The 25749-nt window shown below is 38.7% G+C and overlaps 1 protein-coding gene across 10 annotated transcripts in view; it reads right to left on the bottom strand.

Annotated features, from left to right (window-relative positions):
* The window catches only part of NTM (neurotrimin), a 943341-nt gene that overhangs the window by 539421 nt on the left and 378171 nt on the right, over window positions 1-25749 (bottom strand). The window contains exon 2 of one of the 10 annotated variants that reach the window (XM_082683277.1): window positions 18592-18660. The exons of the other annotated variants lie outside the window; for them this stretch is intronic. The gene's annotated coding sequence lies outside the window, so the exon portion shown is untranslated. The remainder of the gene's footprint in view (window positions 1-18591; window positions 18661-25749) is intronic. 10 annotated transcript variants of the gene reach the window in all.

The following is a 25749-nucleotide window of genomic DNA, read 5'->3' as shown; positions in this document are numbered from 1 at the left end:
AGGGTCATAGGGAGGTTCTATTTTTAATTTCTTGAGGAATCTCCACACTGTTCTCCAAAGAGGCTGCACCAACTTGCATTCCCACCAACAGTGTAAGAGGGTTCCCCTTTCTCCACATCCCCTCCAACACATGTTGTTTCCTGTCTTGTTGATTTTGGCCATTCTAACTGGTGTAAGGTGATATCTCAATGTGGTTTTAATTTGAATCTCCCTGATGGCTAGTGATGATGAACATTTTTTCATGTGTCTGATAGCCATTTGTATGTCTTGATTGGAGAAGTGTCTGTTCATAGCTTCTGCCCATTTTTTGATAGGCTTGTCTGTTTTGTGTGTGTTGAGTTTGAGGAGTTCATTATAGATCCTGGATATCAACCTTTGATTTCAGCTGGGTCATGATCTCAGAGCTCTGGGATTGAGACCCACTTTGGGCTCTGCACTCACTGTGCTCTATGCTCAGCATGGAGTCTGCTTGCCCCACTTCCTCTCCTCCTCCCGGCTCCCTCTCCCTTTCAAATAAGTAAATAAATAAAATCTTAAAAAAAAAAAATTAGAGGGTCGCCTGGGTGGCTCAGTGGGTTAAGCCTCTGCCTTTGGCCCAGGTCATGATCTCAGGATCCGGGATTGAGCCCCACATCAGGCTCTCTGCTCAGTAAGGAGCCTGCTTTCCCCTCTTTCTCCGCATGTCTCTGTCTACTTGTGATCTCTCTCTCTCTCTCTCTCTCTCTGCCATATAAATAAAAATCTTTTTTTTTAATTAAAAAAAAATAAAATAAAATAAAAAAAGTAGAAACCTCAGACAAACCAAAGATCTGTTGCATCCATCTATCTATCTACCTATCTATCTGAGACAGAAAGTTTGAGCAGGTGGTGGGAGGGACAGAGGGAAAGGGAGAGAAAGAATCTTAAGCAGGTTCCGAGCTCAGGATGGAGTCCCCATGACCTGAGCAGGATGCTTAACTGATTGAGCCACCCAGGTGCCCCATATCTGCCATTTTACTAGGAGTTGAGACCAGATGGGTTCACCTTTAAATTCTGATGATATTTGGAATATTCTGGGCCATAGAAAAAATAAAATTTACAAATTTATCTTATAAATCTAGTAGTAAATGTACAGAAGACCTAATAAAAATACTATAAATATATTCCATACTTATATATTAAATATCTCATTAAAATGTTAATATCAGAATGGAGAAATTAACTCTAAGAAAGGATGACTTTATCCCAGGGGTGGGAGAACTTACATAAAACTGAAATAGCATCTCTTGGGTGGCTCAGTCAGTTAAGCTCCTGACTTGATTTCAGCTCAGGTCATGATCTCAGAGTTGTGAGACTGAGTGTTCATAGTGACTGGTTCTGGTCTGTGTGTGAAGCCTGCTTAAGATTCTCCCTCTTGGGGACGCCTGGGTGGCTCAGTTGGTTAAGCAGCTGCCTTCGGCTCAGGTCATGATCCCAGTGCCCTGGGATCGAGTCCCACATGGGGCTCCTTGCTCAGCAGGGAGCCTGCTTCTCCCTCTGCCTCTGCCTGTGCTCGCTCTCTCCCCCTCTCTCTCTCTGATAAATAAATTAAAAAATTAAAAAAAAAAAAAAGATTCTCCCTCTTGGGACATTTGGGTGGCTCAGTTGTTTAAGCATAGGCCTTTGGCTTGGGTCATAATCCCAGAGCTTTGGTACTGAGTCCCACATTGGGCTCCTTGCTTGGCAGGAATCCTGTTTCTCCCTCTGCTTGTGCTCAATCTCTCTCTCTGGCCAAAAAATAAAATAAATATTTTTTCTTTTTAAAGAGAGAGATTCTCTCTCCCTCTCTCTCTGCCCCCACCCCTCTCTAAAAAAATAAAAATAAAAAACAAAGTCATCTTTAAAACTGAAATAGAATCAAGAGATTACCATAAATTAGAATTGGTTGGGAGTTGTTTCAATTCAGGATCTCTAAAAAATAATCTCTCTGCCTTAATGACAATAGATGCTGTGATTAATCAGAGATTTGGCTTTAGCTATCAAAGACAAAGAAAATAAAGTACAGATTTAGTAATGCTATTGTTTACATAATGATATATATGATGTTTACAGAAATCCAGAGTTTATATAATTAAATAGAATTATATACTTATAATTAATATAGAATTATGTATTTATATAATTCCTTCTCATTTAAAACACACACACACACACACACATACACACACACACACACATGGGTACCTGGATGGCTCAGTGGGTTAAGTGTCTGACTTGATTTTGGCTCAGGTCATGATCTCAGGGTTATGAGACTGAGACCTGTGTGGGGCTCTGCACTTAGTGGGGAGTTTGCTTGGGATTCCCTCTCTCCCTCTCCCTCTGCCCCTCCCCTCCTCACCGCTGCTCGCTTGTGCTCTCTCTCTCTCACTCTCTCTCATAAATAAGTACATCTTTAAAAAAATAAAAGGAACACACAGCAAAGTTCAGTCTATTGGCAGCATTCATTAAACTTGCCTTTAAACTCAATGGACAGGAATAGTTGTTTGGCCAACAGACTGTACCCTACAAAAGTCTCTTCAGTCTTTTATCTGAACTGTATTGTTAACCAGTGTTAATGATTAAATAACCCACTGCAGGTGCAATCTCTAATTTAAATGTTATCAGTTGGAACTGGTCCTTTACATATTATCTAGTTATCATATTATCTAGTTCTCTTTTCATATTTAAATAAGTCTAAAAAATCAATCCTGTCCTTGTACATTTCAAGCTCTTTAAAAGCGTTTTACTTGTTTTGTTAAAAATTCCCTACAGTGCTTATTACTATTCCTTGATCTTGTTGGTGTCTTGGGGGGGGGGTGCTCAGTAATCAACTAGGATATTAAATAATGCTGAATAAAATTGCTAACTTCCTCCAGTCACTCTTTGATTTTAGCCAGGTATACTCTCAAGAAGAATTTGAACCTGAATGTCTCAGCATCACTTTTACAAAAATTGCAAATGCTACATTTGCAAGACATTCATTAGCATAGATATGTTAAAACATACATAACCCCAATGCACAGGTGAAGTTTTCAACTCACCTTGTAGCTTCCTCATTTTGGCAAGACCATCAAGATGCAATGTGACTAAAAGACAGATATTCCCCAGTGTTAACACTGAGTTCCTTTGATGGACAAGGAGGTCAGCTGTAAGACTTGTCTTGAAATTTTTAAAGCTAAAGCCATTTTATCCACGTGTAAAACTTTGAGGTCTAAACCAACACGTGCTTAAGCAGTTTAGGAGACAGAAAACTCTTCCCTGAAGAAAATGCTGGCTCTACCTGAAAGAAATCCTGCTGTCCCCACCTGTTCTAAAGTGCAATAGCCTTCTGTCTGTCTCCTCAGCGTTCACAGCAGAACGACATCTTCTTTCCCATCTGGTGTGGAAAGCATATGGCCATCACAGCAACACAGGATGCCCTCACTACAGGTACTTGTTAGAAGATTCACTCATTTGTTGTCTCATCCCTGGCCTCAACCAGAGGCTCTCCTAATATGGTTGAAATTTATAGAAAACTATTTAATAAACATATGAACGAACTACTTTTCTCCCTTCATTTTCTCCTAGGCTACTACCACTGTATTAAGTTAGGTGATCGGAAAGAAATGCTTTAAGCTTGTGTCCCGAATTTACCATCTTTATCAGGTGTTCATCTTAGTACCACCTCCTCTGCCCTCTTGGGCATGAGGACAGTGTTTTTGTGCAGAGTTGCTGATTTTTTAAAAATTCTCTTGATGATACCATTTACCTCATTACCAAAAGTTCATTGTCCCCATAATAAATTCTGTCTTGAGTTCTGCTCCAGGAACACATTTTCTATCAGAACATCAGCATGCTTTCTTTCAGTGAAAAAGGATAATTAAGTAATGCAACATAATTTCTTTGTTAGCCTTAGTTGCCAAAGGCTCAATTGTAAAATTAGCTTTCCTGGGCATCTAGATGAATCAACTGTCTCATTTTTGAGACTATTTCTGGTCTGTTTTTATCTCCCTCTCATTTCACACTATGTTTCACTTGTTAAAATTCATATAATCTTCGTTTTCGGTTTTGATCTAGCATTAGCCTCGCTACATTTCAGGTGCTTTTAGTCTGTTAAGTGTTTGGCTTGCCTGGACCCCACCTGCCACTGCCCAGACTCTTAAATAACAAGACGAGAGGACTGCTCAGATCAGGTCCAGCATGTATTATGAAGAAAATTGTGAATCTTGATTCCGATGCAAAGGCGGATCATCTTCAGGTTTTGTCTTTGTTTTTAATGATGAATCCAGTATGTCTTTGGATAAAGAAAATCTACATATGTATATATGCAGTAAGTAAGGGCTAGTTTTGGGAGGTCCTGATTATATCTGGTAGAGCTGACTAGGTTGCTTGCAGAGTAATTATACAAGGTACTGCATATACAATGAAAGTGGGAAAATAATCTTTTACTTAGTTTATTTTAATGAAAAATATTAATAAATGAATTTGAAGAGAGAATTTGGAAAATACAGAAAGACCAAAAAGAGAAATTTTAAACCATTTGTAAATTCACTTTTAAATCAACTTTAATTAGATATATTTTGCAAATGATAAAATGGGACCATTTAAAGTGCACAGTTCAATGAGTCTTGACAATTATATACACTCATGTAACTACCTCCACAGTCATGCGTTAGAATGTTTCTACAACCTCCTCATCTTAGCTCTTATCTTTTTCCAGTGTATGTCACCAACTCTCTCTCACTTTCCTTCTGACCCTGACCCCAGGCAAGTCAGCTTTCCTTTTTCACACTATAGCTTGGTTTTGCCCATTCTGGAACTTCATATGATTTGAGCTATATAGTGTGTTGTCTTTTATGTCTAGCTTCTTTGTCTTGGAATAGTGCTTTTTAGGTTCTATATGTTCTCTTTAATGTATCAATGTTTTCTTGTCATTATTCAACGGAATTCCAACATGTGACTATAATACAAATTTTTATCCATTCACTTTCTGATGGATAATTAGATTATTACCAGTTTGGGACTATTATGAATAATGCTGCCCTGAACTTTTGTGTACAAGTCTTTGTGTGGACACATATCTATTTATCTCAGGTAAATGCTTAGGGATTGGTAGGTCATATAAGAAGTATTTGTTTAATTTTATGAGAAACTGTCAAATTGTTTTCTAAAGTGACTACACAATTTTACATTCTTACCATCAATATACAAGAGTCCTACCTATTCTCACATCATCATTACATGTCATTTTTCAATCCATTAGAATTACATCCTTTCTAAAAGGTGGGGAGTGACATTCACTGTGATTTTAGTTTGCATTTGCTTAATGACTTGCTTGACGTTGAATATTTTTTCATGGCACTTTTCATTGGCATTTCATAAATCTTCTTTTGTGAAAGATTTGCTTAAATATTTTGCCCATTAAAGAAATTATTTGACCTCTTACTATTGAGATGTAAGATTGGTTTATAGATTATGGATACAAGTCATTTGTTATATATATGCATTATATATATTTTTTTCTTCTAATTTGTGACTTGTCTTGCCATTGTCTTACCCTTACAAACAGTAAATATTTCAGTTTGATGAAGTTCAATTTAATAATTTTTCCCTTTTTGACTTGTACTTTCTGTTCCAGATCTAGGGAATATTTATGTATCCCAAGGTCACAAATATTTCCTCCTCTTTTGTTCCTAGAAATTTTATAGTTTCTGCTCTTACATTTAGATTTATGATTCACTGTGAGTTTTTTGGTGCAGGGTATAAAGTATGAATGGATTTTTTCATGTATCATACAACTTTGCTAATTTCACATTAGCACTAGTTTTTTTATGGATTCTTTCATATTTTCTAATTGTATAATCATGTCAATGATGAATTTAGACAGCTGTATAAATTTATACAGTGAATTTAGACAACTGTATAAATTTTATTCTTTTTCTTATATCATTACTCTAGGTAGGACCTTCAGCTCAAAAAAAAAAAAAAAAAAAAACAGTAGTGAGAGCACACTTTCTTTCCTTGTTCTCAGTTTTATGGGATAGCGTTATTCCTTCCCACTATGATGGTAGCTATAGGCTTTCTGTGGAAGCCCACTGTCAGTTTGAGAAAGTTACCTTCTTGACTTAGTTTACTGAGAGCTTTTATCATGAATAGATGTTGAATTTTATCAAGTGCTTTTTTCTGCATCTATTGACATTTTTGTCCTTTATTTTGTTTTTATGAGGAGTTACACTAATTTTCAAATGTTAAACCAATCTTGCACTTCTAGGCAGTGTTAAAATCCACAGGTCATAATGAATTAATATTTTCATTTCTGGGTTCAATTTCTTCATTTGTTTCAAGGACTTTTGTGTCTATATATGATTTTGGTTTATAGGTTTGGTTTATAGTTTGGTTTCTCTTTATCTTGTAATTTCTTTATTTCTATTATCAGTGAAATGCTGGCCTTATTAAATTTCTTACTTCTCTATTCCCTGGAATTCTCTCTATAGGTTTGGTATCATTTCCTCCTTAACTACTTAATGTAATTAACCAGTGAAGTCAGTAGGCCTTGAGTTTTCTCTGTGGGAAGATGAAACTATACATTTAATTTTTTTGTATATAGGACTGTTTAGATTTTCTGCTTATTCTTTTTTCTTCAGACTTATGTCTTTATTTGAAAGAGAGAGCAAGTAAGGGAACAGGAGAAGGGATGGGGGAGAGAGAGAGAGAGAATCCAAGCAGACTCCCTGCCGAATGCAGAGCCTGACTCAGGGCTTGATCTTATGACCCTGAAATCATGACCAAGCCAAAATCAAGAGTGTCAGTAGCCAGCTGAGCCACCCAGATGTCCCAGATTTTCTACTTATCCTTGTGACAGTTTTGGTAATTTTTGTTTTTTCAAGGAATTTTTCCTTTTCATCTAAGTTGTCAAATTTATTAGCATAATTTTTATTATAAACCCTTACTATCCATTTGAAATCTGTAGGAACTATGTATATATATACATATACATATGTATATACATATGTATATGTATGTAATATAATCTCTTTCATCTTTGTTTTGGTTGTTGTCTTCTTTATATTATATGGACCAGTCTTCTCATGAATAAAAATCTCTTAAAAATAAATAATTAATTTTCTTGATTTTTAAAGAAAAACTTTTGGCTTCATTTATTTTCTGTATTGTTTTCCATCTGTTCTCTGCATTGAGTGCCGCACATATCCAGTAAAATCTGTCCACTCTAGCAGGTCAGAACTCAAATTATCTCCTAGTTCTTTCTGAGCTCTAAGAATTATCCAACTTATAAATCCCTTTTAGCTCTTTTCCCAGCTGCATGCATGTTCACTCTACACATGTGCCCTTTAGTATTCACCAGTGAAGTCATGGAGACTCCTGTGTTGATTTCCATAGCTCTTTTTCTCCATGTGACGTTCCTCCTCCCTATCTCCTCAATCAGATCGGTGCACTGAACACTGATCTCTAAGGATTAAACTCAGTAAGAATGATTTGCTTCCAGAAAGTACTTCTTGGCTGAAAGCTGGGAGGATCATAGAGTTTACCTCATCTGTTTTCATTTATTCAGGGGTCATAGTCGTCACTGATTGTTGTCCAATTGTCTTAAAACATTGATTCATACATTATGTTTCTAGTTTTTACAGCAGGAGAAAATTCTGATGCCAATTAATCTTTCATGGCCAGAAGCAATATTCTAGAAGCCTCACTATTAACTTCATGATGTTTGTTTCTTGTAATATTTTGTTAATTAATTCAACATAATCTTATTAAGCATTTGTTACATTGCCAAGCATTTAACATCTATAAATTAACACATAATATAACATATTTAAATTGGCTTCATGTATCATTATGTTCTTTTTTTCATTTATCTCAACTGGTTTTACTAAATATGCTATTTCCTCAAATTAAAATATTGATGTAGCTTAGGAAATGATTAGGTTTTGTATATATCTTGTTCTCAATTGGTATGGTATTTTCTTATAGGACACCAATTCTCCTTAGGTAAGAATTATTATCTTTGCTTTAATTCTTTCATTTCTCTGTTCTTCATCTTTTAATTTTGAAGTGAAATAAAACATTCCCAAATGTGTTCTCTGCATCACTGATTAAATTTTAGATTGCTATTTCTGTCCTATACTCCTTCTCTTGAATTTTACTTTCCTTAAATATTTCTTGATATAATGGAACTCTCTTTTTAACTCAATCTGCTGTTACATCATCTTCTATTTTATTGCCTTTTCCACAGAGCTAGTGAATTCTTTTTTTTTTTTTTTGCCTTTATGGAAATTATATATAAGATATTCTCTAAAGTTGTTTTCTGTTTTCTGTAGTGTAAGTTTTTTTTTTTTTTTTTTAAATTGCGTTTCCTCCCTTTTATCTTGGGTATAATCACATTCATCTTGTAAGTACAACAAAGACTCTACCAAATCTTTTCACAAGTCTCATATGGTTATTACTTCATTCTTTGTATTTATCCATGGAGGAAAAGTTATATAAAAATTGATGGAGAGGTGGATTTTCCTCCTGGCCAGCATCATTTTCCTCCTAGGAGCAGTTGGATTCCTCATATGAAAATCTACTAGGCTGTCACATGTGCTTAACTCATTCTAAAACTTTTAATACTGGATGTATGCAGTATGTACTGTGTATAATGTATATATTCTATATGTGTATTTTCTAAGTCTTATTTTAATAAAGTGGAAGAGGGAAAAATCAAGTGCTGGTAGAAATCTTGATCCCAATGTCTTTAAAAACTTGAGAGAAAAACATTTGAACAGAAATCACTCATTCACTCATAACTTCAGATATACCCCACAAGTCCCTGACAAGCAAAGTAACAACCCTGACTTTTCTAGTGACTTAGAAGTGATCCAGAATTTTCTGTGATCCTAGAGACACATCTATCCTACCCACTTCCTACAAAACATCTTTAATTCAGTCCCACAAGTATCTCAAACTCAGACGTTCAAAAATAAAACTCATCCTTTCTCCTATATTTCCCACAATTTAAAATGACCACTTTGCCTGCATAGTTGTATTAGCCACATTGAGGTTCATTTTAAACAACTTAGTGTCTGTTGTTCAAATTCCAGATATTCTGTCCTCTTAAAATCTGTTTTATTTGTCTACTCCTCTCTGTATTCACTGCCCCTGCTTTGTTCTCCTGCCTGGAGTGCTAGAATAATGTTCTAACTGGTTCCTCTACCTTCTGTCACATGTGTCTTTCACAATATTTCCCATCCTTCTAATGGTGTTATTGTTGTTTCTAAAAGATAGGCCTGATTGCGTTAATACCCACCTTAAAACATTTCAAGATCTTCCCTTTATCTAAAAGATAGTGTCCAGACTCAACAGCATCAAGAGGCTCTAAACCATGATCTCTGAATCACCTGAGAATGTGGTTAAAGCACAGATTCTGGTTTGGTACGTGTAGGTGGGCCAAAGATTCTTCAATTTTAGCAAGTTTCTGGGTGTGACCCAGGCTCCCACCCATAGGACCACTTTTGGTTGCACATCTGTAAGATGTCTTCTGTTCAGACTTCTCTCTAGACTCACTTTCATTTCTCCCTCCTCCACTTCAGCCCTATCCTTTTCACTTACTGAACTCTTTAAAGAGCCTAGAAAAATCTCTCTGTGTGATTCATCATAGACCTTTTCTGCTCAGAATGCTCTTCTCTCCCATTTCCACCTGAAGACCATCTATTCCTCTTTAACACTTACCTCAAGTTGAATTTTATAACAGAATCTTTCTCTGATCCCTCCATCCCATGGGAAGATTTATTTTACTTATCGACTGCTCTTCGTGCCTGGCTGTGCCAGTACGTGCAACTCCTAGAGCACTATGTGTTAAGAATGTGATCCATTCTCAACAGATTTTGTTTGTATACCTAGTTTCTTTCCTAGTCTGTAATATTATAAAGGGAGAGATTGTGGTATCACTGCTCTCTAGCACACCACCTCTCATCTTTCAAATTCTAAATAAATGGGTTTTATAAGAATGAATCTAAAATGAAATAGAAGAATAAATGGAACAACTTGAAAGTTTATTTATAGTTGTAGTAACTATCTATTGATGCGTAAGATATGATCGCAGACTTGGCATAATCTGCCTAGGCTGAAATCATGGTGTCCGGCGGGGCTGTGACCTTAACTAAGGCTCTGAGTTCTCTTCTGAGCTCATTGGCTATGGCAGAATGCATCTCCTGTACTGTAGGAGCACCCATGTTCTTGCTAGTTATCAGTTCTTAGATGCTGACTGGATCTTTGGCACATAGCCCTCCTGGGCCATTCACAACAATGCTGTTTGCTTTCTTACAGGCCAACAGCAACACTTCTGTCTGAATTCTGATCCCTCTCTAGTCTTCTATGATGAAGACTGATAAAATGCAATGTCATCAAATTTGCTATGTAGCATACTCTAACCAAGGGAGCAATAAGAGACAGTCATAGGTTCTGCCCTCATTCAAAGATGGAGGGTTGCACAGGCATGTACACCAGAAGGTGGGAATCTGGAAAGCCATCTTTGAATTCTCCCTACCACATTTGTTGACTACAAAACTTGAGGTGCTCATGACAAGCTTGGGGAAATGGGAAAGGAAGCTGGTATTGAAGAGGAGGATAAAATATATAAAAGTGTATATATAAAATTAAGATAGGAGTTTACTATCAATGTATGCTAGTACTGGATTTTTTTAATATGTGGTTGAATTCTTGATTTTATAAATGAATATAAATCTTAAAGACCTTGAAATTTGTGGTAGAAACAGCATTCCTGACTACTGCTAAATGATCTTTCTTCTACCTTCGAATTGCCTTCTATTCCAAGCCATTGTAAACAAACCACCCCTCAGCCTTTGAATAGTTAAGTGTATAAAAAGGGACTTCGCTGAGGAATTAAGTCTGATCAGTCACTCTTAAATTTCTTGCTCAACTTTATCAACTCTAAATTAGAATTTTAAACTTCAAGTTTAAAAGAATGTAGCTGATGGCTTTTGAAGTAAGACTGGCAGCTTATCTCTTTTTCAGAGCATAAGGATGCATGGAGCCAGCTGCATTAGCTTCAGTTTAACCTTCTGGAAAGCCAGTCACTAGCTAGCACTGCAGATTTTAGCTCTTCGTAGAGGGTGTCTGTAGCTTTCCTACAAATCCATGTGGATCATGGGATTTGAATGACAGGTGCTTAATGTTACTGAACACACCGGGTTTACCTTCTCATCTCCTGCATTGAATGGGATTAAACTTCCGAGCTGTGACAGGTGATGTAATGACAGTATTATCAGTTTTTAAATTTTTTAGCACTTGCTCACTCATGGCTTATTCCTCTGGGACGGTTCTTCTCTTCCCCTGAAATCCGCCAATGATCTATTTATCATAATTCAATATATTCATCCATCACCATGAAAACATAATTGGGTCAAACAGTTTTGCTCATAGGTAAAAACTCCCATAGGCAATTATCAATTCCCTTTATGATTAATATAAAAATGATGGTGTTTCTATTAATGGAAGTGCATGCGGGAGCATTCACAGTCATATACTATAGATAAACTTTGTCATTACACTAACACAAAGTAAAAATTCCTGAAGCACCAAGGAACCTGGTAGCACCTATAACATCTGAGCATGTCAATATGCCAGGAAATTAGAGTGAACTCACAGTATTACAAACAACACTTTTGCAAACTGTTTTTGCAAAAATGAGCTTAAAGTTTTGTGGGTTTTTTGTTTGCTTCTTCTGTTTTTTGGGTTTTTTTTTTTTTGCTTTTTTTTTAAATGCCATAATTTGAAGCAAGAACACAGAGCTGGAGAGCACACTGTGTAGAGCAGACATCTACTTCAAACTCCTCCTAAGAATGGTAGGCACAAGAGAAGAATTTCATACTATATGCTTCAGTGAAGACTAACACCAGAATTGCATTTGAGAAAGGATTTGGTCATAAAAAAATCAAGTATGGGAATTCATGGTTTGTATTTCAAAACCTAAAAAAAAAAAAAAAGAAAAGAAATAGCCCCTGTATCATGAAGATGAATTAGAATCATATTGTTCATGAAAATATCTTCATTTACAGTGTTGTGTTTGTTTGTGTGTGTTTTGTTCATGAAGCCATGTTTCTCGTTGGTTTTAAGTCTTCCCAAATCAAGTTCTTTAACCCTACCTCTAGAGGGTATTGTTGAAAATGTTACACATATGTATATATATATATATATAACATATATATACTACAATATATGATATCAATATAATACTTATATACATAAGTATACACGTACATATACTTAAATATATATATAATGTAATATATACATAAGTTTAATGAATGTTTATTTTCCCTCAACAGAATTTAATTTCTTCTAAAACCTTTTTCCATGTAAGGCAGAAGTAGCTTTTGCTACCAAATGTTTGTGATTTGACCTTTCTTACCATACTATTGTCTCCAGGACATGGCTGCCCAGACGGAGACCACATTTCCAGTCTCCTCACACATCACTGCAGGCGTTTGCTGAGTTCCAGCAAAATGGAACTGGAATGCAAGTAATACACACCATTTCTAAGGCTAATCCACAACCCCCCCCCCCCACCTATTCCCTCCTTTACTGGTTGGAGGCTGAAGACTTGGAGCCCCAGAGACAGTGGAGTCACAGGACAGAAGGAACCTAGATCCCTACGTCATTATGTGGCAGAAAGCTACCTTTTCATGACCCAGGAACACCTCTGCATTGGAATTGATATGAAGGAAAAATAACTTTCATTTTGTTATGCCATTAAAATGTGGGGATTTGCTTGATGCAACAGCTAGCATTACCTGAAACAATACAGAAATCAAGGCCTTGAAGTAGATGCTGCTATTAAAAAAAAAAAAAATCTAAACTATGTGACAGGAACTTAGCAGTTTTGTGGTAGGCAGTGAGGACACAAATCTAGCAAGCTGGAAGTCCCTGCTTGCTGTAGTGAAACATTTGGTAAAACTGTCACCCTTGTTAGCGTGGAAGGCCGACCAAGTGTCTATGAGCCTGTGCATCTCGGGAAAGTGATTGGAATGAGCCAGAATGCCAGCATATGTTGATCTTCCCTTGCTGTGTTTGGCAAGGTATTTCAAGAAAGAGTGAGCTAGTTTGCAGACAGAAAGAAACAGAATGAAAGTATCAGAAATTTGGAGTCAAACAGGTTTGAAACTGCTTCTAGAGGACAAACAATGTAAAATAAGACTTTAAGAACCTTTGAGCCTCAAATGCCCATTAAAATTTCTCAATTAAATAAAGGGACGGGGGTCTGGGGCTGAGACCAGATTAAGAGTGGGTTTCCACGCAAGCCCGCTATTGTCTATAGCGTTGAGGTACCCGCCTTGATAGAGAGGGGCAGAGTGGAGAAGTAAAGAAGACACCACAATTGCTCTAGAAAGGAACTTTTTTCTTGTGATTTCCAACCCATGGAATTGGCTGAAAACACATTGAGTGTCTCAGAGCACATACTCTGCCCTTAGTAACATAGCCCCCAGTAGAGACTTATTATATATAACTCCCATCAAAACTCATACTGGCTCAATATCAAGTTCACATCACCCTTGCTTATCCGACACAGAGCCTTCATTTTGCTATAGGCATTGTGTTGACTGAAGTTCCTGTATTCCTGCATATCCTAAATTCAAAGCTCTTAGAGGAAAAAGGACAATAAATATAATTCTCTTCAGGGTGTCTCTAAGTTAGACAGAGCTGCAGTGTGTACCTTGTACCAAGTGTTACCTAATAACAATTCTTTGGGGAGGGAAGAGATGATCAGAATGGGTATCTGGAAGAGATATTCCCTAAATTCATACTTTCCAGTGGTGTCAGTGGAGGGAAGAGGGAAATCATGGGGGCAAATGTTTTCCTTTGGGGATTTATCGAGTAAGGAAAATTAAAAAAAAAAATTTAAAAAAAAAACACCTTTTCAGTTTTGTTGATTCTTGCTGTCTAAAAATCGCCAAAATTTCATTTCATCTTTGCCTGGCGGAGAAGCTCACCTCCAGGGAGGAAACACGTGATCTTGCTCCTTGTTAAGCAAGTGCTGTACACAGCAAAAAACACCCAGATATTAAACCATAAACCAAGTGAACTAATAAATAAAGATGCCAACCGCAGTTGAGCAATAATGCTCCGTATCTAATATTTTCAGGGGATAGGTCCTGTGCAAAGTGTTTCCACTTTTTCCCCCCCCCTAGGATGAAGCTGACTGTGTTGTATAAAGCATAGATTAGCTTTAGAGCTAATCTATAGGAGCCTTGTGCTGAGCTACAATCCAGGGACACTGAAATGGAAGCCACGGTGAGGACAACAGCAAATGGGAAAAGACTGTACCTTTGGAGTTACTATTTCTAACTTCCAGAAAAACAAAACTCCAAGAGAGATGTACATTGCTAAGCCTTGTGAATTGGCAGGTAGGTGAGAGGAAGAGAAAGGGAAAGGGACACACATACTCATTTTCTCCTGAGTCACCACAGGATCTATCTAGAAGGCTGAGCTCCTATCAGCAGTTTTGAAATCTGAGTCTGCTCTAAAAGCCACAGGCATTCTAGGAAGGAAGTAGCCCACAACAGCACTCAGATCATTAACGATATACTCATACTGGACGCTGAGGCAAAATTATCTTCACCTTAAGTTTAATGCATTCCTGGAAACCACAAGAACAGCTCTGAGGAATGCCCCTAATGGGGAGTGACAGAAAAAAAACAACTTGGTACAATTCTTGGCGACCACACAATTACCCAAAACAGAGATGGAAAATTATATTTGGAGCCAAAAATAAGACCTCTTCTCTTATCCTGCATGCCATGAATTCATCTGCAGCAAGTAAATACTCTATTGGTCTAGCTAGAGTGATACAAAGAGCAAAAGACTATTTCAGAGAGCAGAAGGTGGGGAAATGTGTATTCTTGTTGAAAAAAAAAAAATTCAGTGACTTTTGAAAATGAATTCTCCAGCTCCTTAAGAAAGTGTGTATAGTTGTGTGAAAAGTCAAGGGTTAGTGTGAGTGATAAGAATGGACGTCCCCAAGGGGAGACAGAAATGGGGAGAAGAAAGAAATGAAGAAGCACATTAGTATCCTCCCTAAGATGCTGCTGCAGAAGAAGAAATTGAGGTTGTAAGGGGCAAAAATCAGTGCCTGAGGGGTAAGAAGCTTAATAAAAGTTACTGAGATAAAGGAAAGCTCTTGGAACCATTGGGTCTCCCACTGACACTTATGAAGAATTCACTGACGATTAAGTACTCCAAGCCTGGTGGAAGCCTTCAGAGCAATTTTGGAAAAATGGAAGCAAGTAAAGTCAATGACACCATGGCTATTGACTATTTTGTTTAAAAATGGCACGACAGGAGATGTCAGGAATTGGAGGTTCTTAGCACTATTGAATCCAGGCTTTAACACACTTGCGGGAATTGTGTGGTGAGTCCAGGAGTCATCCCTGACAGAATGATACACGAGAACCAAAACCATGTAATAAAAGGGAGGAAGATCACACAGCACTTACTCACCTGAAATGAAGAAGGAAGGCATACTGAAGGTGGAACGCAATCAGGTTATACCACTCTTGGATAAATACATAGTATTTGATCGTATTTGACAAGACAGTGGGTGACTTTGCATTGCTAAGGTTATGAGTTTGAGGTAACACATTAGCCATATGGAGAGTCACAAAGAAGAGTAAAATCTCTGGAGACAAGGTAAAGATGTACACTCAACCATTTGCTGCATGCATTTACAACACATTTCTCATTTTTAAAAAATACATTGATATGAGACCAATGCCAAGGAAAGGGATATAGGAAATGCTGGACAACAGCACACATGTGAGACATCAATGATTTGGGAAGCTAAGGGGAGGGTCACTCCACCACTTTACCCATGGAAACATGCATAAATAGCGTTGTGAAATGGCTGTGTGAAAAAAGAACTAAAATGAGTATAGGCAGCCTACTCTTTATTGTTTTTAAGATTTTATTTGTTTGAGAGAAGTGGGGGCATGAGAGGGAGAAGCAGACTTTCCACTGAGAAGGGTGCCTGATGCAGGGCTTGATCCCAGGACCCCAGGATCATGACCTGAGCTGAAGGCAGATGCTTAACCAACTGAGCCCCCAAGGCACCCAGCAACCCACGCTTTAAATATATAAGGGTACCTGCTCTTCTGAAAACATATCTTGGATGATATCACAACAATAGATATCACTCCCCTTTGTCTGGCAAACCTCTACTTCTCCTTTAGTCTCCTCTCAACTATCATCTCTTCTCTATAATGTGCCCACCCCTTCCCAGGTAGAGATAACTATACCCTCCTTAGATATAATTACCATGTGTAAGTTTTCTCTTGTTGCAGAACAAATTTCCACAAAATTGGCACCTAAAACAACACAAATTTATTATCTCATGGTTTCCATTGGTCAGGAGTCCTTATGTTTTAGCTGGGTGATCTCCTCAGGATCTTACAATGCCGAAGTTGGGGAGTCAGCACAGCATATTGGCATCTACAGACTCAATTAGGGAATGATCACTTTCAAGATTTCTCAGATCACTGGGAGAATTGTTTCCGTGTGACTGACTGAAAGACTGAGTCTTATTTTCTTCTTGGATATCAGCTAGGGATCACTTTCAGGTCCTACAGTCTGTCCTTGGGTTTCGGGCCATGATTGCAGTCCTGTGATTCCTTCTTAGGCTGCTTTCTTCCAGGTCAGCCAGCAGGAGGGCTCTCTCTCTCTGATACTCCACCTTATCTTGATGGAACTGTCCTGATTAGATCAATCTCATCCAGAATAATCTCCGTTTTGATTAATTCAAAGTCAATGGATTAATAACCTAATCACAGGGGTAGTACCCATTATATTTACTGACCTCATCCACTCTTAAGGGGAAGAGAATATACTCAGTGTATACACAGCTGGGTGGAGAAATGTGGGGGTCATCTCAGAATCCTGCTTACCATGCTCTCTAAACTGTCAAGATGAGGTATAATAACTATATATATTATGGCTAGGATATAAATAATGTTTTAATATATTATATATTCACAACTATAAATTATTGTATAGATGTGCTATATATAAGTATATAATACATATATTATTATATTTTAATTGATACATATATTATTATATATGGGTATTTTACACACATACACACACACACACACACCCTGCCCTGGAGCAGAGACCATGCTCTTTCCAAATCAGTATCACCAACAACTAGCATGATACCAAAAATCTAGTAGACATTAATACCTTCTGTTAAATTAAATGTCTGTAATAAAATAATATATAAACAAACAACAACAAAACTTGGGGTTGGTTTGTGGAAAGATTATGAGAAATAGATTTGGAAATGGCATAGGAAGGAGAGAATGGGAAGAAAAAGATAGTTTCCAGGAGAATGTGGAAGAGACCTGGCAATATGTCCATTTCAGCCCTCATGTTTCACCCCAGGCTTTTCAATAAAGCATGCACTATTTTACACCACCACCAACAGAATTATCAAGTTTCTTCTGGTAGTCTTAAAATCAAGGAGACACATCATGACACTTAGAAATGCAGGGATCAGGGTCCATATTCTCTCCCAGTCTAAGTTTTAAGGCACTTCCACAGGGCAGAAGTGGGGCTGGAGGGAAGATGGCAGTGCCCAAGCTTAGAGCAAGGAAGAACACCTCTCCTCACAAGGGTGTGTGCGGATGGTGCTGACGATGGCTGCATCTGGGATAATCACCTTCATAGAAAAGCTCCTCGGGGCACCTGCAGAGCTCAGGTTGCCCACCACATGAGTCCAGCAGAATAAGGAGTCCCCCTTCTTGAAAATACTGATATTTCTGACTGAATAACAAAAATTATGAAAGAGTATGGACTTGGAACCAAAGGAGGCCAAATAACTTCAGGTTAACTGCTATCAAGGTTAATTGAATGATGAAGATGATAAACGGCCCAGAACATGCCCCAGTCAGTGCTGATGCATATACCTGGGAGGACTATAGTCTTAGCCTGGGGCAATCATGATGGACGCCTTGGCATCTTGGTATCTCCATTTCTAATCTTGTCATCTGCTTAATGGATGCTGCTCAAAGCTTGAACCTGAGTCTTTCACCTCCAGCAGTATGCTTACAGAATCACATGAAGACCAAACTGCATTTTCCTGTGTTCATAAACAACAGTAACATAATTGATAAAAGTTTTACAGTGAGATAGATCCAGAATTTTGAGAATTCTGAAGATGCCTTTTATTATAAAACTACATTTTTACAACCAGCCTTGTTCTATAAGCTTTACAGCTGGAGGTGGTGGATTTTTCCAGTTTATTCAGAGTGGTGGCCCTGTTTTGCTTGGGATGTGCTTTAGAGGACCTCTTCATGTGAGTCATCGGGTCTATAAGAAATGTGAAAGGAAGCATCATCCCAATCTAAGCATCCACAAAACCCAAAGTCCAGAACTCAGAACAACAGCAAAAAGAACTGTATCACCTACAAAAAGCTATGGACTTTGAGTATAGGCACAGCCACAGATGGTGCCTCTTCAATGACAGTTCTTTTTGACCTAATCCTGACTCAAGAAACATTGGCTGAGGAATATGAGGCAGCAGGCAGTGATACTCATAATACTGACCGTGAGGTTGCAGAGCAAAGTTGTGAAGGGCCAGTGTTCCCAATCGTCCCAGGGATCAATGGCAAAGCACTGGAAAAGAAACAATGAACAGGAGACTTCAGGAAGCTCCAATTCAGTTTCATGAAGCTCAGAATTTTGAGATTTCTGTGTGTGAAAGTTATTATTTCCACCCACAGGCTATTGACTTAATTTAGCAGACATTTCTTACAAAGGAAATCTCATGACCAATAAAGCCAGGGCTCAGAAGTGGCCACAACCCTGGAGCCTACAAGGTAAACACTTAATTCTGATGAGACTTGCCTAAGAACTCATGCAGAGAAAGCTGCATTGACTGTCCTTGGAAGCCTGAGACAGTGTTTTATCATTTGGAACTCAGTGCTTTTGCGGCTGTTGGAAGAGAGCCCCTGCTGTGTTGACCACATCACATCTCCACAGATGAGCTGGGCCTACAGATACATCCCTTTATCTTTCTTTCAACTGTAATGACCTGAGTTCTCCTCATCTAGTAGAAAAGGAGGAGGGAAACAGAATTCTGAGCCTGCTCAGCCTGGTCATGTGGTCTCCCCTGTCAGGGAGGGGAGGCCAATCTGTTGACTGGCTAACTGGTAAATGATTTAATTAAAAACAAATGAATAAACAAAATAGCAATGTGGACTATTTGGATCTTTTTTTATCTTCTTACTTCTATAAGGAAACATAGTGGATATTTCTGTAATACCCTCCCCACTGGCTCTTCCCCCGAGGGGTGGAGAGATCTATCTGACTGGTCAGCCTGGGAAACTTTCAAGTATGTGTGCTCTGTTGGGACTGGTGCACCAGGATGCATTATCTGCCTCCACCATGCCGGGAATAGCCCCTTGGTTAATGAGAGGCCAAGGTCAGATTGCTAGTTTACCTAGACTGGATGGACATCTGACTTCTTGGCATATTTCTCAAGTGGTTCAGAATATGCAAAGCAAGGAGATGTGATTGATTCCCCCCTTTCCCCATGAACAGGTAGCAAGAACACAGCATTGTGTAACCCATGGCCTTGATTCTAGTCACTGGCTGTCACCTTGAGCATTGTTACTACTCACCAATGTTCTGAATTTCTGTTGCCTCATTTGTAAAAAAGAAAAAAAAAAAAAAAAGGACCAGTAAAATTTGCTCCACAGGCAGAGTTGTAGAGGCCCTACTGGAAAGCATTATCCAAATGTCTATAATTAATGAACTCAACATATTTTGATCTCCCAGAAAAAAAAAAAAAAGGAAATAGTAAATGCCTTAGAGATGCCAGAATCTAGTTACTGATGAACACTTATTTTTCTTCTTTGTTCCTTAATTTCCTTCTTTCTTGCCTCCTTCCTTGTCTTGTTTTTACACTGGAGTTTCTCTGCTAGCATTTTCACAGAGGCATAAAGCTTGAAGAGGGTTGGAGTGCTTTTCTTCCTAATTGAAAGAATAGTTTCAGTAGAAGACTTTTCACCTTAAAAAACTAAAAATATCAAATCATTGGAGAATAAAATATGAACTGATGGGATGGGGGAAAAAGTATAGGGGATTCAGAGATGGCTGTGAAGTGTTAAATCTGGGAAACTTAAGATATGATTTCTGTGAGATCTGCAATAGAAAAGTTGCTATAAAATGCTTAATTATGTGTTGCTCTCATAGAAACCGCGTAGAGAATGTGATATATGCCCGGTCTTTGTACTTGGCAACATATACCAATGTTTAACAGCTTTTTGAGATATCAAGACCTTATCAAGACCCTCCACCTCCTCTGTGAATATTTGCATTTATTTGATGAAATCAGTAGCACTTAAATGAGCTATATTATTAAACATTAAAAAAAACTTCAAACTTTCAAAAATAATACAAAAATATCTAGGTCATATTATTTAGTTCCCACTAACCTAAGGGTCTTGGTCCCATAGATTGGGAATAATGAATTACTCTCTCCTGGTGCTATTAGAACCATAAATGCTTTTGATGCAACTATAAATAATAATAGTAATAATAATAATAGTAGAAGTAGTAGTAGTTGTAGTAGTAGTAGTAGTTCATGCATTCAGGAATTACTAAGCACTTTATTTGGATGACCTTATTTCTTTCTTTTTTTTTTTAAGATTTTATTTATTAATTTGACAGAGAGAAATCACAAGTAGATGGAGAGGCAGGCAGAGAGAGAGAGAGAGGGAAGCAGGCTCCCTGCTGAGCAGAGAGCCCGATGCGGGACTCGATCCCAGGACCCTGAGATCATGACCTGAGCCGAAGGCAGCGGCTTAACCCACTGAGCCACCCAGGCGCCCCTGACCTTATTTATTTCTTACAATAATCCCGTGAGGTCAGATTACTGAATTCCCTTTGGAGGTGAAGGAACCAAGGTCCCCCAAAAGGTAAGTAATTTACCCTTGAAGAGAGATTAGGAGCCCAGACCAATTGATTCTAGAGTTTGAATTGTTAACCCTTGCATATTATTTACTGCCTTGCCTGTAGCTCTCAGCAGAAAAGAAAACACATACTAGTGATTTCTATTTAATCACATTAGTAAATAATTTAAAAATAGAATAAAGGGATGACTATTGTGGAAAACAGTGTTATGGTAACAAATCCACTGGGAAAAAGGGAGAGGAATATCCCCATGATTGGTGAATTGAGGAAAAAAAATGTGAATGAGGAAGGGGACAGAGGGGGCTGGATCTGAATATTAATGCTCCCTGTTTTTCATGTGGCAGTGACTGAAATGTGAGTGTAGGAATGGAAAGCATTCTGACTGAAAAAGGAAATAGTTAATGGAAAGGAGAAAGCTGCTATACATAAGCAACTTGTATTTTTAAGATCACACACATATGTAAGCCAAGGAAGGAAAATGCTTCAATAAAATAATAATTGGAGGATAGAGGGAATAGTCAAGTTTAACTTGTCTGATTTCTTTGGTGGTAAGTGTACAAACAAGAGGTACCCTTGGCAGAATGGGAGCCTGCCATGTGCCCCTTGGAAGTATAGTTATTCCCAGAGCCCCAGTCAAATGTTAGTTTGGAACAATAACCCTGGCTTTCCTCACATTTATGGAACAAAGGAGAACTCTCTCCGCGCCCCCTCAAGTGTGTCTGATTCAACAGCCTTTTCCTTGACATACTCATCCCCTGACTGACCACATTATTGTCCTAATATGCTCCCAACTTCTGGCTCCCAAACATACTCTCATCCACGTCTAAACTTTTAAGATAGGTGCCATATTACATCTTGGATGTTAACTAATACTCCTCATGAGAAAATACAATTTCCTTTTCTTCCCATTATACACGAACTTATTTTAAACCCCAACAGCATGTATGGCCACACAAAGACAGACAGTCATTCTTCCCATAAGCAAATGCTTACTGAGTCGCAGGTCCTGAGCTTTGTGCCAGGGGTAGGACTGTGAACACGCCAGATCTAGTGCCCAGCTTCATGAAGTTTACACTTGAGTGGAAGGCATGCTGCAGAACCCAAATGATCAGAAAAATAAAATAACTTCAGGGATAGTACCTACCTAGTATATAACTGCACGTGAAACATATAAGATGCTTGTTAATGAATAGGAAGATATGGGGCGGCCCAAGTTAATTTAAGTAAGGCTTTTTGGGGAAATGCTATATAAGTGGAGATTTATAGGATGAGATGATAGCATTCCAGGCATAGGCAATTTGAGTGTAATTCCCCAAGAGAAACAAAGGTGGAGACCAGCGCAGTCAGGGAAGGTCTGGGACCTGCCGGATGATGGAGAATAGCAAGAGACAAGGTCAGATCATAGAGATATTCAGATGTAGGCCCTAGGAAGAGGCTGAGAGGCATGGAAAGCCATTGGAGGATCTAAAAGTAGCAATTATGTCACTGATTTGCATTTTCACATGATTAGATACACTTCTCTACAGAAAATGCACCCGAGAGGTGGAAGAGAGGAAAGAGATAGTTGGTTCCCCAGAGGGAAGAGGTGCTCCCAGGGCTGCTTCTTTCTGCAGCTGCTGGTTATGCACCTGGAAGGAATGTAGAATGTCGCTAAGAACACCTGCTGTGGACATCCTCTGGCTGAGCTCACTACCAATGGGCTGGGAGGACTTCAGCACATTTCTTAACTTCTCTGTGTCTTGATTTTCTCAACTCAGAAATAAATAATCATCCTTACCTTTTAGGGTGGCTGAGATGATTAACTAAATAACACAGTAAAGGAAGGGGGTGTGCAGTGATCACTGGCTTCATGTTACCTCTGCAACTGTTTTGGTGACTTTGGGGAGCTCTGGGAAGGAGGGAGCTCCTGGCCATGAGTCAAGAAGGCAAGAACAAGGTGATTCGTAATAAGAAGCAGCTTGGAGACAGATTCTCCCTCCTGATCTCATTTGACTTATTGCTCCAAAACAAGAGCTAACCATAGGCATCAACCACAGACCTGGTCATCTGCACCCATTATTTTATTTCATTCACACACAGTCTTGCTGTGTAGATATTGTTATCCTCATTTTTAGTATGAGGGAAGTGTGGCCCAAAGGAGATAGTGAACTTGCTCAAGGTCACCAGTTAGTGGCAGAGCCGGAATTCAAGCCAGATCCGTCTCTTTCCAAGCCCCATGCTCTTTCCACCAAAACGGCACATCCACAGCACACACCTGAATCCCAAACACACCTCAGGTTCCCAGGATTCTGCAACATCTGTGTCTCTCAGCACCAGGTAGCCTGTCTACGAAAGGTCCCCAGGTAATTCAGGGAAGAAAGAAATCTGCCCACTCCAAGCTTTATAAAAAAGGACAGAACAGCCCCGTTCCATCTGGTATTCCATAAAGCACAGCCTTGCCAGGTAAAGTCTGGAAATGAGGTTGTACCCACTGCTGAGTACCAAATGTTATATAGCTAATTAACCACAGAGGTTTGGGAAGGAACCCATTAAAGAGACCAAATACAGCATGAAGAAAAGAGCAAATGATAATGTTGCTGCTTATTACCATTATTGTCATTAATATTAATATTAATACTATTATTTAGTTTTATTATTACTCTGATAAATCATTATTATTGCTGTCTCCCAGCATCTTCTGCATAAATCTATCACCAAATGTTTTAGAGGTTTAATATCATTATAGTTATGTAATTAAACAAATAGGAATAATAGTTGCAGAATTGCAGAGTTACATAATTATTGCTCTACAATAGAAACAATAAATAAAACTTACTTGCCTCTATAGCAGTTACATTAACAACAATAGAAACATTGAAGGCTGAAGCTGAAGAATTATGTAATGCTGACATAATTAAATAATAAATTATCCTAGAGCTACGGGGACATGAGCTATATAAAGCAGTTTATGAAATGGAAGCGAAAAGGAAACCACTAAGCAACACAAAAGAAAAAAATAAATAAAAGAAAGAAAGAAAGGATTTTCCGATGGATACAAAGCAAAGCCACATGGGCCCAGAATGAGGAGTTCTGGGGTTTGTAGTATGAAGATGCTTCCCCTTCCCATTCTAGATTCACACATGTGCGTGGAATTTTATCAAGCTCAACACACAGAGTAATTTGTCTAAAGCTATAAATCACTTCGGTAATATAATCCCCTTAACTGAACAGTTACCACATGTGATACACATTTAATCTCTATGTTTAAACTTATCTCAAAATTTAGCTCCATTATATATTACACAACCCACTCTTCAGCTACCTGCATGACTACAGTGTGCACACAGGATGGGAAGCTTGCCAGAGGCTAAGAATGATACTCTTTAGAAAATTTTTTGAAATTATTGAACACACAATCCCCCTATTGTGATGTTCCTTTGGTTGTGTTATCACAATATTAACATACTCAAATATTTGTAAAGGCAAAGATATTTGATGTTATATCAAATACCAGATCTTTTTATCCCAAAGTTTTGCAGTTAGGTTGCCTCGATTTTATAAAATAAAAATTTTTTAAAGGGTGTGTTTATCGAGGTCTAGAGTGAGGGGCATCGTTATATACTTGAGAATATCAAAATAGGTACCTGCTCTACAGACTGAGTTCAGATTGGGAAGCCAGTGTATAGCAACACATTTTGCACTCTGAATCTACCTGTCTCCCCCGTGTCAGCAGACCGAGCCCATTGTTGGAATGAATGGCACGATGGGATGTTCCTGGAACGCCAGCAGCATGCAGGATGAATAAGCACATGGCATCGCTCAGCGGTGACAATGGGGAGGCAGAAGGCTCCTGTCCAGAGCCAGCAGGGAACAGAGTCGTAGTCTGCCAGCCTCTCTGTAATTCACATTTCAAGGAGGCTCTCACTTCTCCATCAGGCCTGTTCTGAGAGCAGCCAGGTTGGGCCATTATCATAATGGGGTCACCTGGGAGTCTGGGAATAGACAGGGGAGCAGTCTATTGGGGAGAACTAATTGACTCCTGTCTCATTACTTGGCTCAGCTTGACAGGCAAACTTAGTGATGGGAAAAGGACAGCCTTGGAAGAGGACCATGCCAAGGAGGGGCCAAGAGGCCACCACACCTGCTGGACCTGAGGGAGTGTAAGTGGCCTGCCCAGTGTCAGCCCCAGAAATTCAGGTTGTAATTTTCCAACATGCAGCTCTGGCTTGCCCCTGGCCTACAGGGAGACCATGCTGCCCATCTGTCTGTGTTTGTGAACCACTGTGCTGAAGGACACTCAGAATCCAGACCCTTTTGGCATCACTTTGTCCCATCCCCCAATATCTCAACTTTAAATCCAGTGACTAAGATCTTTGTACCCTTTCCCAGAGGAAGGTGAGGGTAGAGCTTTGTCTAGGTGAGCAGGGTAAGTTTCCATTACCCTGGGACTGCAGAAACTTTTACAAGGGCTTGAGGAATTACCATCATTACCCTGAACCTCATGGGAACATATGCAAAGCATGTTCAGTTTCCTCAGTGACTACTGAGGTGGCTCCTGGAGGCACTGTGGGTTTGTTGAATGTTCCAGGGCTTCAAAAGTAAACACACTTGGTATATTAGCCAGCCCAGACCGCCATGATAAACACCATAGCCTGGGTGACTTAAACAAGAGACTATTTATTCATTCAAGTTCTGGAAGCTGGAGTCCTAGATCAGGGTGCCAGTATGGTCGGGTTCTGGTAAGAGCCATCTTCCTAGCTTGCAGAAGGCTGCCTTCTCACTGTCCTTGCATAGCCTTTCCTCCATCAC

This window comes from Mustela nivalis, assembly GCF_964662115.1.
Source record: "Mustela nivalis genome assembly, chromosome: 9".
NCBI classification, from domain to species: Eukaryota; Metazoa; Chordata; class Mammalia; order Carnivora; family Mustelidae; genus Mustela; species Mustela nivalis.
This window is presented reverse-complemented; position numbering and strand designations above follow the sequence as displayed.